Below are 17,515 nucleotides of genomic sequence, written 5' to 3' on the forward strand. Positions count from 1 at the left end.
ACCAGCGTGGTCTCTGCTCCATCCTCAACATTCACTGGAGCGACTTCATCCCTAACATCGAAGTACTCGAGATGGCAGAGGCCGACAGCATTGAATCCACGCTATTGAAGATCCAACTGTGCTGGGTAGGTCACGTCTCCAGAATGGAGGACCATCGCCTTCCCAAGATCGTGTTATATGGCGAGCTCTCCACTGGCCATCGTGTTAGAGGTGCACCAAAGAAGAGGTACAAGGACTGCCTAAAGAAATCTCTTGGTCCCTGCCACATTGACCACCGCCAGTGGGCTGATATCGCCTCAAACCGTGCATCTTGGCGCCTCACAGTTCGGCGGGCAGCAACCTCCTTTGAAGAAGACCGCAGAGCCCACCTCACTGACAAAAGACAAAGGAGGAAAAACCCAACACCCAACCCCAACCAACCAATTTTCCCCTGCAACCGCTGCAACCGTGTCTGCCTGTCCCGCATCGGACTTGTCAGCCACAAACGTGCCTGCAGCTGACGTGGACATTTACCCCTCCATAAATCTTCGTCCGCTAAGCCAAGCCAAAGAAAGAAAAGAAACCATATACACGACAATAAAATCATGAAACTCCATCGTGCCAGTGAAGTCACGGCTTCATTCTTAACTGCCACCTCTGCCTGCAATCCTACCATCTGTGATTGCTGGATTCGTTCACCAAGGTGCCTGTCGACTCTTCTTATTTGTCTGGTACTTTGTTCTACCGCCAGGTGAAGTAGGATGACTGCATGGGGTGGGGACTGACTGCGTAGGGTGGGGATTGACCGTCAAGAGTGGGGACTGATTGCGTAGGGTGGGGACTGACTGCCAGGGATGGAGGCATCACTAGGGGGTGGGGACTGACTGTCCAGGGGTGGAGACTGATTGCCAGGGGTGGAGACTGGCCATCAGGGGTGGAGACTGGCCATCAGGGGTGGAGACTGGCCATCAGGGGTGGAGACCGAATGTTAGGGAGTGGAGACTGAGCATTGGGAGAGGGGTTGGGGGGGAGACTGAGTGCCAGGGAGTGGAGACTGAGCATTGGTGGCGGGGGGGAGGGAGAGTGAGCACTAGGGAGTGGAGACTGAGCACTGGGAGAGGGGTTGGGGGGGAGACTGAGTGCCAGGGAGTGGAGACTGAGCACTGGGAGGGGGTGGGGGAGACTGACCACCAGGGGAGGAGTCTGATTGCTAGTGGGGTGGAGACTGATCGCGGGGTGGGGGAGGAACTGATTGCATGAGGTATGGATTGACCCCCCCCCCCCGGGATGGAGTGTGACCACTGGAGATGGGGACGGACTGACTGCCTTTCCCCGGTTTATGTAGCCCCGCCCATGATGCATTTAGCCCCGCCCCGGTGTCTGTGGTCCCGCCCCGTCCCGGGACCCAGCGGAGTTGATCGCGGGCGGACGGAGTGAGTGGGCGGTGAGACCGCGGGGTTTTCCCGGCCGTGGCGGCTCCGCAGCCGGACACACGGGGTGAGTGAGCTCCGGGTCCCCGGGCAGGGTCTCCCCTTTCCTTCCACCCCGGACCCCAGCTGCGGGACGGGGCCGCTTCGGTTTGCTCTGGGAGGGAAACGCAGCCTAGCTCCCCACCCCCTCCCGGGGGAGGCTGCGGGACAGCCCCCCCCCCCCCCCCCCCCACTCCACCCTGGCTCAGCTGCAGCGCCCGTCCCGCGGAGCAGCGCTGGGATCGTTCGCCAGGACGGCCGGCAGCTCCACGTCCTCCCACTTTCCCGGGAAACGGGGAAAGTTGAGGGGACTTGTCAAATAAAAGTTTTGTAAAAATCTGAATGCCGGTTTGATGGTGAATAAACTGAGCTGGAGAAACCCAGCAGGTCCAACAGTCTCCTTTATGTGGCAAAGACCAAGGAAGGAAAGGTAAGGGGTGCATGTACCAGCGCTCCGGGCTTGTCCCAAATCTCTGTGTCCAGTGGAGAGGAGATTTACCAGGATGCTGCCTGGATGGGAAAGTCTTGAGGGGCTGGGACTTTTCTCTTTGGACAGTAGAAGGATGAGGGGAGATTTAATAGAGGTCTACAAGATTCTGAGAGGCAGAGGGAGGGTGGGCGGCCAGTGCCTGTTTCCCAGGGCAGGAAGACCAAACACCAGAGGACATTTGTGCAAAGTGAAGGGAGGGACGTTTAGGGGAGACATCAAGGGCAAGTTTTTTTTTCTTATGTACTCAGAGAGTTGAAGGTGGCTGGAATGCCTTGCCAGGGGCTGGTGGTGGAGGCTGAAACATTAGAGGCATTTAAGAGTCTCTTGTGCACATGGACGGAAGAAAAATAGAGGGTTATCATTGAGGCAAGGTTTAGTATCTTTTGTTGGTACATGTGGGACAGCACAGCATGGTGGGCTGAAGGGCCTGTACTGTGCTGGTAGGTTTACCTTTGCTAGTTTCTCCAGCTTTGTGTTTTTACTTCAACCACGGTGTTTGCAGACTTTGGCATTTTACTCCTGGTTATGAACTGAATTCGGTCACTTGGACAAGCCTGGGGTTTTGACAGTGCAGGATGCCCCCAGAGGGCCATAGGATGGCACTTTAGGGGACACAACCAGAGCTTGAGGGGGGGGGGGGGTTTCAGGAACCTTGTGAGCAGTTTGTGTCTGATCTCGGGGGCTGTTCCCAGGGACGCGCCTAGAGTCAGACACCCAGAACAGCTGGAAGACCATCCACCCAGTGAAAGACGGACTTTGGTCTTCCTGAGACCTGTTGGGCTTCCAGCACACGGAGATGTCAGGGAGGGAATGCTGCCGACATTCACGAGGGTGCTATGGGGGAAGGACCACATTGTAGAATCCTCCCATTACTGGGTACTGAAGGGCTGAGAATGGGGTGGGGGGGGGGTAAGTCCCTCAAACAATACAGGCAGGAGTAACAGCAAGCGGCCACAGTGGTGTGAGTAGAAATGTACAGTGATGGAAATGTATGGTCATGACTCTAAGGGTGTGAAGAGTGGGAATGGTTTTCCTTTTAATCGTTAATTTAGTGTGAGTAAAGTCTATCTTGGGGAAAGAAAAATTGGTCAGAGTCCTTGGGTTATGGAAGTGTTAGCTTGCTTTGCTACAACTGATAGAAACCCTGGATTCCCCCTACAAGCATCAGTGAACATTTGTCAGGAGGTCAGGGTTCCTTGTGATGTCCCCTGCAGTGCAGAAGCCTGAGTGTCAAGTTTACATGAGGATGGCTCCAGGGGAAGGTGGCAGGCATGCATGCTCCAATTCCCTGGCCAGCAATCAGTGCATTCCAGAGAGAAAAGGGAGAGTGTGAGTGAGCTTTAAACAAAAGCCACCCTTCACTTCCTGGAGAATCCCCAGGACTTGCTTCACTCTGGGTTGCAAAGCATGTGTCTGTAAAAACTCACCCATAGGTGAGTTTGGGTGGGAGTGCCTTTCGATGGTTTGTGCATGGACCCATGTCTTCTGTGTCTTGTATCTGCTCCATTTGGTGTGATTGTGGGCAAGGATTTAAATTTAAAAAAAAATTTAGAGATCCAGCATAGTAACAGGCCCTTTTGGCCCTCGAGTCCGTGCTGCCCAATTATCTACAACCCCGGTACATTTTGAACAGTGGGAGGAAACCGGAGCCCCCAGAGAAGACCCAAGCAGATGCAGGGAGAATGTACAAACTCTTTACAGTGTGGGATTTGAACTCTGGTCCTGATCGCCGTAACAGCATTGCCCTAATCGCTATGCTAACTGTGGATTCATACAAGTCAGCGAAGATGTTACCTTTCGAGGTTAGGTCATGGAAAGCAATCCCTCATCATGGAAAACTCTCCCTCCCCATCTTTCTCATTTCCTCATCACCATCTCCCACCAGCTCCCCATCCTTTCCCTTCCTTTGGTCAGAGCTATCATTCTACCCTCTCCACCATCAGCTTTCTCCTGCTCCTCCTCTCCTTTCCCTTATCCCCTCACCATTTTGTTTAGACATCTGTCTGATTTTTGATGCACCTGAAGAAGGGCTGAGGCCTGAACCCTTGGCTGTCTTTCCCTTCCTGTGGGGGCTGCAAGAACTGCGGACTTTCTCAAATACCTTTATGCCTGCAATTGACCCCAGCATCTGCAAACTTTCTTGTTGACTCTATCTACTTTGGGAACCTGGTATCACGTGGATGATGTGACACCCCCCCCCCACCAGACCACAACTTCCTCCCCACTGGAACTGACTGAGTATAACCAGAAATTTGCTGTTGCTTCTGGGGAGGATCGGTGGTACAGCAGGCAATGCTGCCGTTTCCCAGCTCTGGTCACCTGGGTTGCGTTCGGAACTCTTATCTTGTTTGCTTGGAGCTTGCTTCTCTCATCTACCCACCCATTCTCCCGAAATTCTCCTTCCCCCCCCCCCCCACCCCCATATCTTAACACAAGTCAATTTGGCAACTGCGAATTGCCCCTGGTGTGGGGGGGGGGGGGGAAGGAGAATTTTGGGAGAATGGGTGGGTAGATGAGAGAAGGAAACATGGGGTGGTGGGTTCTGAACGAATGGGAATGCTGTGGGAGCACTGGCGTCACCAGAGGGGGGTGACACCAGAATAACTGTCTAAAAATGTTTCCAGTGTTTCAGCAGAAATTAATTATTTTTTTTATATTATATGAAAAAAATCCCTGTAGTTAGTTGTAATGCACCTACAAGGCTAAAACTTTATGTTCATTTACTTTTTGAACCTTCTAATGTGCTCCGCAAGTCAGAGTAGTCGTTATTACCCAATTACAACGACGCTTCAAATCGCGTGGTTTCGTCTGCACGCCATGTTGTTGTCGTTGCTGCCTGGTGTTTTTCTAGTCGCTATTTTTGTCATATTTTCTGGGGCTTCAGCCACAATATTGTGGTCATTAGCGTTTGTGAATGGATTCATGTTTTTTTGAGAATGAAGGAAAAGGAGGAGGGGGAGTGACACCATGAGTTACCACACTGGGTGACACCAACCCTAGAGACGCCCCTGTGTGTGAGCTGGCGGGCATGATAGGCTGAATATTTTGTCAGATGAGAAATCCAGCATGGTTAGCATATCAATTAGCACAGTGTTATTATGGTGCAAGTGACCCATGTCCCAATATTCTGCTGTCCATAGGAGTTTGTACGTTCTCTCCATGACCATGTGGATTTCCTCCGGCTTCCCCCCCATGTTCCAAAAATGTGTTTGGTTTGGAAGGATGAGCGCAATTGGGTGGTATGGGCTCGTGGCTCAGAAGGGCCTGTTAAAGTTTTAAAAAAAAAACTCATTAGCTTGCCTCCTACCCAATTGATAAGGTCCATTTTCTGGAGACAATATTGGGGCTACATCTCCTTTGGGGCGAAGTGCTTGCTTGTTCATGTCTTCATTGAAAGTAGGAACTATTCTCCGGGAGACCATGAGCAGAGCGCCAGGTTTAGTTCACTGAGAACATCCTCAGTTGTTCAGAGGCTGTGTGATGCGCTGGAGGTGCTGGTGAATTCGATGGTCGATGTCTGCCTTTGATGAGCGGTGGCTCTGAGATATGGAAGAGATCAACGGGCTCCCATATCTTCTTGACGATCTTTGAGATGGTGGGAGTTTGGACGTGCAATGTTTAGTTGGAGGCCACTTCTTTTGCACTCCTTTCCCCTTCCACCCTTTCTCCCATCAATGTGCACCCCCTTCACATCTGATTTGGGGTTATCTGTGAAGGAAGCAGTGGAGTCACTGATCTTATTCAAGATTAAGATGAAAGATATTGGGATGTACCCGAGACCAAGGGAGATGGGGTTAGTGCGGGAAAGTGGCGCTGACGTGAATGATTCAGATTTATTGTCAGTACGTACATGACATCACATACAACCTGAGATTCTTTTTCCTATGGGCGAGCCAGAATTACCATTTATTGATGATGCAAAAACTACACAGTGTAAACATGTAAACAAATAAAGAACTGTAAACAGATAACAAATGTAAACAAAATGTGCAATACAGAGAGAATAAAAAAAATAATTAAAGTGCAGTCCCTGATTGAGTTTGTCGTTGAGGAGTCTGATGGTGGAGGGGCAGCAGGTGGTCCTGAACCTAATGGTGCGAGTCTGGTGGCCCCTGTACCTCTTTCCTGATGGTAGCAGTGAGAATAGGGCGTGTGCTGGGTGGCGTGGATCTTTGATGACTGATGCTGCCCTCCAACAGCAGCGTTCCCTGTGGATGTTCTCAATAGTGGGGAGGGTTTTGCCTGTGATGTCCTAGGGTGTCCACTACCTTTTGGAGGGCTTTACGCTTAGGGGTATTGGTATCCCCATACCAGACTGTGATATAGCCGGTCAGTGCACTTTCCTCTCTAGAAATTTTCCAGGGTTTCTGGTGTCATACCAAACCTCTGCAAACTCCTGAGGAAGTCGAGGCGCTGACGTGCTTTCTTTATGATGCCATTGGTGTGTTGGATCACCTATGATCTTAATGAATGGCCACCAGGCACCTTTTCCTGTGCTGTCGGGGCATCCTGTTAACCTGTTCTGTCTGAGCCAAACTAACAGGCGTAAAGAAGGAAATTTTGCTTTATTTGTGACTCCTGTCCCCTGCCGATTGCAGTTTGTGGAAGTGTATAGATTTGAATGTTGTACCAATAATCTGGAAATACTGAAAAAATACCGTCTGAATGTGGAAATCTTGTTTTAGGTGACTCGAGAGAATGAAAGTTGCAGGATTGTCATAAAACCTGTTTAGTTTGTTCGTTCTTTATAAAAGGGAAATTGTATGTTTGTCTTTCTGCCAAACTGATCTCACGCACTCGGCATTCAATGCATTTAGGGGAACCAGGAGCAGTTGCAGTGATCATCGCCTTCTCAGTGCTGTCCTTGATCTGAAAGGGAGAGGAGGCGCCTGATTTCCCAGATGTTGCAGCTCGGAAGGAGGCCGGCACCATGCTCTGGCTCCGTGCAGCTTTGCTTTACCCAAAGTGCAGAGCTCAGAGTTGGGCTTTGCTCTTGGCAAAATCAGTGTTTCATCAAGGTTCACCTTGACTTGTTCTTGCATTCTGTGCCTATAATTAAAAGGTGAGGTCTAATGTCTGGAGTGCTTCAATCACTTTCCCAATCACTTCCAACTAGCACTGCCTCACTTATCCCCCTGTTTGAATTGTCCCCTCCAGGTTATGATGCACAGCTCATAATCAATTGTCCAAATTGTAATAGTTCACACATCGTGGCCTTAAATTCATCTGCCTATTCCACCAGCGTGTCCTCTTGGTCTATTTACTCCCAGTTAACCACACCTTCCTGCTTTGTATCTGTGGGTTTGGAAATCATGACCTATTTTACACCCACCGCGGTCACGGATGCCCTGTCCCATTTTCTACCACTGATGCTTCTGACCTTTAGGCCTGATGACTTTACTACACGTGGCCTTTTGGACATTCATATACTCCTACTTCAGCCACCTTTCTTGCATCAACTCTTTCTGTTACTCTATCGAACACCAATTTGGACGTGTAGACCCCATGTAGGCTTTTTGTAAGCGTTGGAGAATTTTCTAAATGACTGCTAATTCTGTCTCTTGGAGTCTGCCGTTGATCGGCTGTTGTTACTATCCAGTTCACATTTATTCAGATCAATGTTTCTAATCCCTACACTGCAGCTCCTGAATTACACATTAGAACTCGTTTTGTATAATTAATCTTTCCAAACATGCTATTCTACCTGTCTTTATAAAAGTTTTAATGACGCAGTACAAGATCTGCAACCTGTTTTACGCCCAATTAACCCACCAAGTCTGTGTGTTTTTGGGGGGTGGGACGGGTGGGAGGAAAGTCGTGGGGAGAACGTGAAAACTCCTTACAAACAATGCTGGATTTGAATTTGGGTCCCTGCCGGTGTAACAGTGCTGCATTAACCATCTCGGGCTTTGCATTTTTTTTGTGTGAGGAGCTGTCTTGATTGGATTTAACTTCCCTGCGCCAGTTTTGACCACTGTGGAGATGGAATAATTTCTTGACCCTCTATTTCAGGTCAAACTTTCCTCGAACTTGATGCTGGAACAGCGTAGCCCCAGTGGCAGGATGGAGTTTTTTTTTAGTTTAAGGTTGCATTTGTCCATTGCCTGATATTAATCACTCTTTGAGTGTCATATTAGAAAATCTGGGGATATATGTTGACATCTATCTTCTGAACAAGTTTGGGAAATAGTTTGGCATTACGTTACAAAACTGTGGCGACCAACAGAACTTTAATATAATACTATCGCTAGCTGCTACCAGCTATGGCTCTGTGAGCCTATTAACATAGGAGAAATTATAGCTGCATGCAGGTTAGCTCAGAAAGAGCACGCTGTTTCCAGAAAGAACAACACAAACCCTAGTTGAGTGTAGTTAACACTGATAACTTTATTGGACTCACAGCCCTGCTTTTATTCTCAAACTGAGGGCCGTGGTCAAAGTCCTCTTGGCACTGATTGGTGTGTTTGTAATCCGCTTTCCCTGATAGGCCAGTTGAGCTCTTTTGGTTATAGCCAATTGGAGGGCAGCGCCGCGGGCCTCGTGCAGCCTGCTGGACTGTCGCGTTCGTCCTTCATGGGGGAGCTGCGAAGGGCCGCCACAATACAATTATATGAGCTTTCTAAAAAATGTACAGTGTGATTGACGGGCAAAACAGTAGGAACCTTTGAACTTTAATTTTAGGCATTGCAAAGTTTGTTTGTCAGTGAAGCCAGTGATGGGTGAATGGATGGATATACATACAGTTGAGGCAGCGGTGGGCAAGTGCAGAGCTAGCATTCACTTTGAGAGGACTGGAATATAAAGGCATGAATGTACTGCAGCACAGAGACATGCTGGAGAAACTCAACAGGTCACGCAGCATCCGTTGGAAGTAAAAGGCAAATCAATGTTTTGGGCCTGATTCTGCTCCCAGGGTGAGGCCTTCCTTTCAAGGACATCCACAGCCTGCAAGGTGATGAGCGACTATCTCCTCTCCACTGCAGTTGTCTCTTTCTGGCTCATGTTCCATCGGCAAGGGAAGGATCCGACTTGACGGACTCCTCTCACCGCCAGCCAGGCCCTGCCAATGAGGCATTCTGCCAGACGACCTGGACGGTTTGTTCAGGGAACCACCCCACAGTATCCATTGAGTCCTCATCTGCAGGACACTCTGCGCTGACCACTGCCTGGTGGACTTGCGGTCAAGGTTGTATTCCTGGAAAAAACATTTCCACTGAGGATAGGTGTTGCTGCAAGGTGCAGCTGACTGACTGGGACATTGTGCAGCTGACTGACTGGGACATTGTGCAGCTGACTGGGACATTGTGCAGCTGACTGGGACATTGTGCAGCTGACTGGGACATTGTGCAGCTGACTGGGACATTGTGCAGCAACGGGGCCAGGCCCAACCCCTGGGTCCGGTAGAACTCAGCACAGTGGCACTTGATGCCTTCGTATTTTGGTTCCACACACAGCCTGTTGCAGCCACACACGATGGTAGTCTTCAGGATGAGGGCCACATTGGGTATGCCCTTGTCCCTGCATGGTGGTCCTCGAACCCTCCATTTTGGATCTCCGAGTGACTCTGAAGCTAGGGGGTTTGCTCTTTGGAGCGATGGAGGGTGAGAGGTGACTTCATTATGAGAGGCATAGCTAGAATGGACGCCAGCAATTTGTGAACCTGAGAGGGTCAAATCCTGCGCCTGGTGCTTTCATTGTGGCCCTCGACTTCAGGTAGACTAGACGCAGACTGGGAAAGCATTTTGTTGAGCACCTCCACCCTGCCCGCAGAAAAGGTGGGGATCTCCTAGAGTCCACCCATTACAATTCTGTGCCCCACTCCTATGCTGACATGCGTCCATGGCCTCGTGCACCAGCAGATTGGAGGAACAACAGCTTGTAATCCATCTGGACACTCTCCAACTGGATGGCATTAACATTGACCTCCAGTTTCTGTTAGGCCTCTTCCTCTCTTCCCATCCCTCCTTTCCTCTAGCTCTTGCCCCCTTCCCTCTCTCCATTCAGAGAGCCACCCCCTTCCCCCTCCCACCTGTGACCACTTGCCTGTGGCTCTGTGTTCCTCCCCCTAACCTTTTAATTCTGACGCCTGCCTTTTTGCTCAACCTTGATGAATTGCTCGGGCCCGAACTGTTGGTTATTTATTGTTACCTTTGCTACGTAAAGGGCGCTGCCTGACCTGCTGAGTTTCTCCAGCAGTTTTGTGTAATCCATAAACAACGTGCTATCCTGGTAAGTCAACCCACATTTAAGCACACTTTGCTGATTCAAGCTGAAAAAGAAATGTACCAAATCAAAACTTGTTTTCATCACATGTTCAAGTAGAAATGCATTGGGTCACAGAGTAAACATTCAGGAAACTGTTAGTGCCATCTGGTTGGAGGGTGCCCAGGTGGAAGATGAGGTGGAGGCCCTTCATTCTGCAGGTGGTGTCAGTCTGGCAGTGAATGGGACCATGGACAGACCTGTCAGCAAGGCAATGGGATGGAGAATTGAAACAGATGACCAACTGCTTGCATCCGTTTGCCGAGCACTTGAGATGGCTTAATAGAGGTATACAGAACTCTGAGGGACTTAGATAGGGTGGGCAATAGCAAGGGCTACAATAGCAGATGACCAAGGATGTCGGTTTAAGGTAAGTTGAGGGGAGATGTCAGAGGTAAGTTTTTAATTGAAGAGTGGCAGGTGCCGGATGTGCACTACTGGGAGTGGTGGTGGAGGCCGGTAAAATGGGGGGGGGGCGCGGTTAGCGCAACACCATTACAGCGCCAGTGATCGGGGTTTGAATCAGACGCTGTCTGTGAGGAGTTTCTCCCCGTGTCCTGGGTTTCCTCCAGGAGCTCCAGTTTCCTCCCACCCTTCATTAACTTGTAGGTCAATTGGGGTGTAATTGGGCGCCACAGGCCGACAGGGCCTGCTGTATCTAATTTTTTTTTAAAAAAAGGAACATTTAAAAGACTCTTTGATCAGCACTTGGATGTAACAATAATAGAGGGTTAGGGGTGTGAGGTAGGGAAGGGTTAGATTGCTGTGGAATAGATTTACATAGGGTCAGCATATCAGGAGCTGGAGGGCCTGGGCTGTACGTAATCCCGTGACACGTAACACCGACACAGGCAGTTTCCCTTAAACAATAAGCTATAGAAGTTTGTTCATCAAAAAACAAAAGCAGAGTGTCCTGGATAACAGGGTTAATCTGCAATTCAGTTCAAGTGGGTTTCAAAGTCTACAAGTCACTTGGATTGAGCATCTGTGTTCACAGAGTGTGCCTGGATGCTTCTCGTGGACGTTATTACTCCTAAGTCGTTCTTGTCACATGTTTTTGAATTAGAGCTGAGGTAATAAAAAAATCAAAAAAAAAGTTATTGCAATTAAATAAATTGCAGTTAAATAAATCAATCATGGGCATGATTCAAAGTTATAGAATTTGCCTGATGGGTTTCAGACAAATAATCCCCATGCCTTTAAGGTAGCATTGATCTGTGAGGTACAAGGACTCCCTAAAGAAATCTCTTGGTGCCTGCCACATTGACCACCGCCAGTGGGCTGATATCGCCTCAAACCGTGCATCTTGGCGCCTCACAGTTTGGCGGGCAGCAACCTCCTTTGAAGAAGACCGCAGAGTCCACCTCACTGACAAAAGGCAAAGGAGGAAAAATCCAACACCCAACCCCAACCCACCAATTTTCCCTTGCAACCGCTGCAACCGTGTCTGCCTGTCCCGCATCGGACTTGTCAGCCACCAACGAGCCTGCAGCTGACGTGGACATTTACCCCTCCATAAATCTTCATCCGCGAAGCCAAGCCAGAGAAGAAGAACTATGAGAGCTGTGCTTCCAATATCAGATGACTATTCTGCACAATTGTATTTATTGCCTGTGGGCAAAAACATACAGAATGGTTGGTTGATCCATGCTAATTGTGTCTCAATTCAAATGGATACTTCTGGTGGTAATCCATTGCTTACTGCCTGCTGTTCCCTGAATTGTCTATGCCGAGGCAGCTTGGCTGGTGGGACCCCTGTCCCACATCACCCTTGAGGAGTAGGTGGTGCTGAACAGCCTTCACCAAGGGCTACTTCAGTTGAATTGGCAAGCAGCCAAATGGGGAGCTCTGTCCCACATCACCAAGCTTGAGGAACACCAGACCCCTACAGGCACCAGACTTCGCTCCAGCGAGGACATGCACAAGAGACGCTGTCTTAAGAAAGCAGCCTCTATCCTCAAGGACCCCCACTACCCAGGCCGTGCCCTCTTCACTCTGCTACCATCAGGAAAAAGATACAGGAGCCTGAAGACGGCACAAGGACAGCGTCTTCCCCTCCGCCATCAAATTCCTGAATGATGCTGCCTTACTTTGACTTGTGGCATTTCTATTTATTGTTGTTAGGTGGTTTAGATGAATGTTGGCACTGTGACGCTGCCACAAAACAATGAATTTTGTGACTTGTTCAGGACAATAAATTCTGATTCTGAGGATGTGGTGAACAGTTTTCATCGAGGGCTACTTCAGTTTAAATGGAAAGCAGCCAAATGGGAGCAGCAGAAATTCTCCCAGTGTTGCTACAGCTGTGATCGAGAAGTTGCTGTGAGGTTTTGTTTTGCTGAATTAATGCAGATGAGATACTGGCTGAATTGCTGGACGTTCTGTTTTGTCTCTTGCACTGTTTGACTTTGTACTGTGACGGTTTGGAAAGACTCATTGTTGCTGCTCTGTGAATAAATCTTGAGTCCGGTTACGTGCGTTTGCATGCCCCCTTTTGACAGAGATGCAGATTAATGGGTTTCTTTCCATATGCATCTTGGATAGAGGTGGGTAAGTTGTTTCCATTGGTGGAGGAGACCAGAACTAGGGGACATAACCTTAAGATTCAGGGTAGTAGATTTAGGATGGAGATGGGGGGGAATTGCTTTTCCCAGAGGGTGGTGAATCTGTGAAACTTGCTGCCCATTGAAGCTGTGGAGGTGACATCAGTAAATATATTTAAGGCAATGTAGGAGAGATTTTTTACATAGTAGGGGAATGAAGGGATATGGGGAAAAGGCAGGTCGATGGAGATGAGCCCATCATCAGATCATTGAACGGCGGAGCAGGCTCGACAGGCCGGATGGCCGATCCCTGCTACTATTTCTTGTGTTCTTCACGGGTGAGATACACCAGCACTGCTCCAAGAACCAAGGAATGGACTATACCAGAACTAGTATGTGGTGGGATCGGTTTTGAGTGAATTTGATAACCTTCATCTCTGTTCCAGTTGCAATCTATTTTGAGCAAGCAAATTTTAATGTTTTGGCTCACAACAAAATAACCAGGACACTATTAGTTTAATGATTAATATTGGACCCTGAGGTGAACATTTAGATATGTAATGAAATCTACAGTAAAAACACAACGCTGGTCAAACAGTGCACTTTATCTTTGCTACATACAAAACCAACGTTTCAGGCTCGAGCCTTTCAGCAAGACGTGAGCAAAATGTAGGCAGGTGTGTGAGCATCCTGTGATTTGTGTCATGAGGGGAGGTCTGATGTCTGTTGGAAAGAAACTGTTTTTGAACCCAGAGGTGTAGGTCTTCAGGCTTCTGTTCCTTCTGCCCAAAGGGAGCAGTGAAAAGCTGTGATCAAGGTGAAGGAGATCCTGTGTGATATTGGATGCTGAGATATCTTCAGGTCTGAGCCTATGATGGACCAGCTGTGTTTGCCTTCTGCAGTCTTCTGTATTCCTGGGCATTTAAATTCCCAAACCAGGGTGTGATGCAACCTGCCACTATTCATTTTACAAAACACCTGCAGAAGTTTGATAGAACATCCAATGACGGGCCAAATCTTCTCTGAAAGTAGAGCGTTGGTGAGCCTTCATCACAGTTGCCTCCAGGAGGGGACCTCTGAGGTATGGACTCCCAGGAACGTGAAGGTTCGGACTCTATCCACTTCCATCCCATCAATGCAGACAGACATGAGGTCCCTCCCCTCTGTTAGGATACAGGATGGAGATTGGGAATCTGGCTTTGGTGATATTGAGCAAGGTTGTTGTTCTGGCCCCATTCAGCCAGATTCCCAATCTCCCTTTACCTCCCTGGAACATCCCCCACCCCCCCACCCCCTCTCCCTCACATCCAGTTTTTGGCCAACAGTGGTGGTGCCATTTGTAGATTGAGTGGTGGTGCCATTTGTAGATTGAGTGGTGGTGCCATTTGTAGATTGAGTGGTGGTGCCATTTGTAGATTGAGTGGTGGTGCCATTTGTAGATTGAGTGGTGGTGCCATTTGTAGATTGAGTGGTGGTGCCATTTGTAGATTGAGTGGTGGTGCCATTTGTAGATTGAGTGGTGGTGCCATTTGTAGATTGAGTGGTGGTGCCATTTGTAGATTGAGTGGTGGTGCCATTTGTAGATTGAGTGGTGGTGCCATTTGTAGATTGAGTGGTGGTGCCATTTGTAGATTGAGTGGTGGTGCCATTTGTAGATTGAGTGGTGGTGCCATTTGTAGATTGAGTGGTGGTGCCATTTGTAGATTGAGTGGTGGTGCCATTTGTAGATTGAGTGGTGGTGCCATTTGTAGATTGAGTGGTGGTGCCATTTGTAGATTGAGTGGTGGTGCCATTTGTAGATTGAGTGGTGGTGCCATTTGTAGATTGAGTGGTGGTGCCATTTGTAGATTGAGTGGTGGTGCCATTTGTAGATTGAGTGGTGGTGCCATTTGTAGATTGAGTGGTGGTGCCATTTGTAGATTGAGTGGTGGTGCCATTTGTAGATTGAGTGGTGGTGCCATTTGTAGATTGAGTGGTGGTGCCATTTGTAGATTGAGTGGTGGTGCCATTTGTAGATTGAGTGGTGGTGCCATTTGTAGATTGAGTGGTGGTGCCATTTGTAGATTGAGTGGTGGTGCCATTTGTAGATTGAGTGGTGGTGCCATTTGTAGATTGAGTGGTGGTGCCATTTGTAGATTGAGTGGTGGTGCCATTTGTAGATTGAGTGGTGGTGCCATTTGTAGATTGAGTGGTGGTGCCATTTGTAGATTGAGTGGTGGTGCCATTTGTAGATTGAGTGGTGGTGCCATTTGTAGATTGAGTGGTGGTGCCATTTGTAGATTGAGTGGTGGTGCCATTTGTAGATTGAGTGGTGGTGCCATTTGTAGATTGAGTGGTGGTGCCATTTGTAGATTGAGTGGTGGTGCCATTTGTAGATTGAGTGGTGGTGCCATTTGTAGATTGAGTTGGAGCTGAGTGTGATTATGCAGCCACGGGCCCACAAGGAATCGAGTGGGGGGAACTAAGTATTGCCCAGGGCTCCTCATCCACCCCCCCTTGATCTTTGTATCTAGAGATCTGTTCAGTGAATTGGCTTCTGTTGGCCTTTGTGGAGTAAATTCCACAGACTCACCACCCTCTCAGTGAAAACGCTTCTCTGCATCTTGGCCTGAGGCATCTTGCCCCGTGATCTGAGATCATTCTGGAGACTCTGGGTGGACTTTCCATGTTTCAACTGGATCAAATTTATAATTAACCCTGCATTACAAGCGTAGTGCTAAACTTTCTTTTAAATTTAAGATGAAACTTTTATAACCTTATCTGATTGCATCCGATGAACAGGATGATGTTGACCCTGTAGCTAACTGAGTCTCAAAGCCGGCTTATTTTTATGTTGCACGTCTTTGCTGTTACGCACGAATAAATTATGAATGGGCGATTGGTTTAAAGCGGAAAAGAAGATCTTGAGTGATCTTTAACAGATTGTACATTGTGCGGGAAAAGTTCTTTACATTTAAAATGTAGGTTTTGAGCTAAATTGTACAGTTTCGTAATTATTTGAGAAAGTGTGGCCCTAAACTTTATTTGTGTATTGAAATATGGATTCAGATTTCTTGTCAGGCTACATGCATACAGCTCTGAGGTTCTTATTTCCTGTGGGCGCGGCAGAATGACCACTTATTGGTAGTGCGGGCGCCTGCCTACATTTTCCTCAGACCTTGATGATGGACTTGTCTGAAACGTTGGTTCTGTACCTTTTCTCTGTAAAGGTCATTGTTTGACCTGCTGAGTTTCTCCAGCATTGTTTTTTTTACCTTGAGTTTTGTCTGCCTAATGGACTTTCGCAAGTATTTATAGTTCAAATTTGCTTTGTGTCATTTGTGGAAATGTTAGATGTTTTCTTTAGGTCGCGTACAAAGATATACAATATGACCCAAAAAACCTCTCTTAAAAGGAAAATGTTGCAGGGTTAAAAGTCAAGTATACTTGGATTGAACACAGCTATTGTATTACAGAGAATATTGTTTTTGCAAAGGTTAAAGCATCTGCATTACTCATCCATATTGTTCAAGCTTCCTTTACAAGTTGAGGGAAGTGATTGTCTGCTTTTTCCAATGGGTTTGGCAGATGGCCTTGGTTTTGATGCCATTTTTCTTGCCAATTGAACAGATTATTTCTATAGATTCATCGTTACACAGCACAGATACAGGCCCATCGACCTAACTTGCCCATGTTGACCAATTTATATCTTAATGTATTGTTGGGTAGCAGACTTTAAAAAGAAAGGTAATTTGTCAAAGTCAGGAACAAGCAAGATGTGATGTATCTTGGGGACCAGAATGAATTGGAGTTTGTCATCTTCAAACGTTTTTGTTACATAAATATTTTACCTTGTTCAGTATCCAAGCAGACCTTTTTTTTGAGAATTGAATTACTTCTTTCCCAGGTTGAAACGCTTTCTTTCTATTACATTAAATGAGCCGAGTGGACTTCTTCATTCGTTGCTCACGGTGAGGACTTTAGTTTGGTGTTTGTTGAGCTCTCGTGCTCTTGTTCTCCTTCCGGTTTGTGACAACGCTGCGTTGAAGGCATTGCGTAATTGGAAGATGTCACTTGGTTATAATGTTGCATTTTCAGGTCCACAAAATGAGCAATAATTTTAAATTTAGACGTACCACACAGTCACAGGCCCTTCCGGCCCATAAACCTGCACCGCACAATTAACCTATAACCCCCCACCCCCGGTAAGTTTTGAGAGTTAGAATAAACTGGAACCCCCCCCCAGAAGAAACCCACGCAGACACCGGGAGAACGTGCACATTCCTTACAGACAGCGCCAGATTCTATCCTGGGTCACTGGTGTTGTAACAGCGTTTTGCTAACCGCTATGCTAACTTTGCCACTATATTCTGTATTTGCCACCTGATTTTAGACAATTGGAAGGAATTTGTGTGTAAATCCAGCATTAAAAAGGTCTGTATTCCACTTAAAGAAGTACAATGCAGATCTACACAGATGAACAGGCAGATAAGTGGTTTGTTTCAACGTGAAAAATGGGCACTCCGATGGCGTGGAAAGTTGCTGTGTCATTTTTTTAGCAAGGTGAATTTTAAATTCTCTGGCTTGACAGATATCTTAAACAACCGGAAGAGTGTATTTTCTCTATGTAATAAAGCACTTCTATTAAGTGAATGGCACTTATGAAGGTCATGGAATTATTTTTAAAGTAAACAGTCTTTAAAATGTTAAGTTCATGTGTACACAAAGTAACACTGAGCCACGTAGTTTCACTCTTGGTGTGAAATTAAGATGCCCCTGCTCTTATTTTGCTG

At 47.6% G+C, this 17,515-nt stretch overlaps 1 protein-coding gene across 4 annotated transcripts in view; it reads left to right on the plus strand.

Moving 5' to 3' along the window:
- Positions 1-1,354: 1,354 nt before the first annotated feature.
- cgnl1 (cingulin-like 1) overlaps positions 1,355-17,515 on the plus strand; it is a 185,005-nt gene continuing 168,844 nt past the window's right edge. For 2 of the 4 annotated variants that reach the window (XM_069911434.1, XM_069911436.1), the window contains exon 1: positions 1,357-1,476. The gene's annotated coding sequence lies outside the window, so the exon portion shown is untranslated. Of the gene's footprint in view, positions 1,477-1,526; positions 1,879-17,515 lie in introns of those variants that run through there. The other 2 variants (XM_069911437.1, XM_069911435.1) reach the window with 2 other exon arrangements.

Source organism: Narcine bancroftii, chromosome 14 (genome assembly GCF_036971445.1).
Source record: "Narcine bancroftii isolate sNarBan1 chromosome 14, sNarBan1.hap1, whole genome shotgun sequence".
Taxonomy (NCBI): Eukaryota; Metazoa; Chordata; class Chondrichthyes; order Torpediniformes; family Narcinidae; genus Narcine; species Narcine bancroftii.